At 41.6% G+C, this 2,242-nt stretch overlaps 1 long non-coding RNA gene across 1 annotated transcript; it reads left to right on the top strand.

Moving 5' to 3' along the window:
• The first annotated feature begins 265 nt into the window (after positions 1-265).
• On the top strand, positions 266-2,014 carry LOC109939615 (uncharacterized). The gene is made up of 3 exons (XR_002262160.1): positions 266-665; positions 1,543-1,764; positions 1,859-2,014. It is a non-coding gene; the product is annotated as an uncharacterized lncRNA (long non-coding RNA).
• The last annotated feature ends 228 nt before the right edge of the window (positions 2,015-2,242 follow it).

Below are 2,242 nucleotides of genomic sequence, written 5' to 3'. Positions count from 1 at the left end.
CGCCGCTGGAGACCACGGGCTTCGCGCTCGCGCTGGGGCAGTCGCGCTCTCTGTACGCGCCGCAGGGGTGGTCGGGCCGCTTCTGGGCCGCTCCGGCTGCACCTTCGACGCCTCCGGCAAGGGGTCCTGCGCCACGGGCGACTGCGGCTCCGGCAAGGTCGACAGCAGCATCACTCCGCCCAGTGCATGGTAACATTAGAGATGCAAAATCTTGGATCAGATGGTGGATGTTATGCTTCTCAATGCACAGAGATATTGCGGTGGACGGAGTGATGCTGCCCACTCCACAGGAACACTACTGATACGAGAACTTAAAACAAATGGTGGACAACATGATGCGGTCCAGTGCATATCAAGTCTACATGTGCAAAAGCTTAGAGAAAATCAAATCAAGCTTTATGGGTCCTCGTCCTTCCTAGAATCTATTGTAGATGACACAAGAGGTGATTTTACTCACTACACAATAGACTGCAATGGCATAAAGCTCAGTGCACAACAACATTGCTAAGACAGGAGTTTCAAGCTGCACGTGATAGCATGCAAGAGGTTATGGTGAGAAATTCAGTTGAAGCTACCACATCCTTGACAAGTACAAAACAAGGGAGACACATGAGAACTGGATTATTCAATGTGTCAACTGTGACACCATTTCCCCGGCAATTTTGGTAAGTTGGAGAGAAAGTTGTAGATTATGGATTTGCTTCTCAAGTTGCTCTCAATTGTATTTTCTAAACCTTCCTTTTCAAGCTCATCAGTCTATTTATCATCAAACCTATAAAAATGAAGCAAATATATCAGTCATGTTTAAAGCCCACATTGTTCTAGGCTAAGGAGGATTGCCCTTCACCTTCCATACATTGTTGATCTCACCACTTATGTGAGAACCTCACGTCAACCAAATCATGAATTCATAAAAGGAGCGTATGAATTATGTATAAATGAAATTGCAGATCTCACCACATATGTGATGATTTGTTGATTAGATGTACATGCTGGTGTTTCAAAACTACACTGAAAACTGGAGTATGAACAAAAGCTTTTCAACTGTTGGATTTTTTGCGTGAGTGTAGATTGACATTTTTTTTATAAATTATTACGTCTGACCAACCCCATGAAGCTTCAGGGCACTCTACTACGTCGTCTTGCTCGTTGGCAGCAAGAATAAGAGGAAGTAAATTATGAGCTAAATATGATGTAGTGATTGTGAAACAAATGCGTAGCTCAACATGTGAACTTATTGTTTTTACTAATAGTCATAGTATTATATATCATTTCACTTGTTGCTTCTGCAATTGTGGCATGCTTCAACCGCTATTCAAAATTTATGTGATGGTTCAGTGGCTCATGTCCTGTGAGTGAAATTAATAAAAGTTCTATATTAACTTTGTTTTTAGTGTGATATTTGATAGTACATTTGTTACTTGCTGTAGAGTAAGCAAATAGCAATAGTCTGCTTCTAAAAAGCAGTTATTGGCTACACAATAGTTGCTTTGATATTCCCTTTTTTTAATGTACTCACTATGTCTGGAACTTGTTAATCAGATCTTGCCACGTCAAGGTCTTCTCCGAGTGAGTGAATTCACATTGATAGAGATTGGGCATTTCGTGGACCTAGAGGACAAATCACATCCAAAATTTGTTGATGTGGCTCCTATCAAGTGCACTGTGTTCCCCTCGTCAAGAATCAAGAGTTTGATGCTGCCGCCAAAGAGATCACCAAGGCATTAACAACTGTTGGTATCTCTCATATTATTGACACTACTGGTATGTGCGTTACGATCTTAAATAGTCCAGTCTGTACAACCTAGGCTGGATGGACTACATATGCAAGCTTAATCTTGTGTTTGTTCTCTTGCAGCAATTTCTATTGGGAGGAGATATGGGAGGACCGATGAGATTGGTGTTCCATTTGTTGTGGCAATGGATTCAACAAACGTGACGATCCGAGAGAGGGATGACAAGGAGCAGATCCGTGTGGACATCAACGAGGTGGCGTCCGTGGTGAAGTAGCTGATAGAAGGCCAAAGCACCTGTGCAGATGTTTTTGCAAAGCATACTGCCCATATATAAATAGACATGGTATGTCGTCTCTTTTTAAACATGTGCTTACCTAATGAATCAATGGCACATGGTGTACACAATTCTTAAAAGTTTCATAGCCTATATTGAAATTGAATTCTTTATAATATGATTGTGTGTCGTGATGTTGCTAGAGTACTTTTCTGGCTATAATGACATCATT

This window comes from Zea mays, chromosome 5 (genome assembly GCF_902167145.1).
Source record: "Zea mays cultivar B73 chromosome 5, Zm-B73-REFERENCE-NAM-5.0, whole genome shotgun sequence".
In the NCBI taxonomy this organism is placed as follows: domain Eukaryota; kingdom Viridiplantae; phylum Streptophyta; class Magnoliopsida; order Poales; family Poaceae; genus Zea; species Zea mays.
This window is presented reverse-complemented; position numbering and strand designations above follow the sequence as displayed.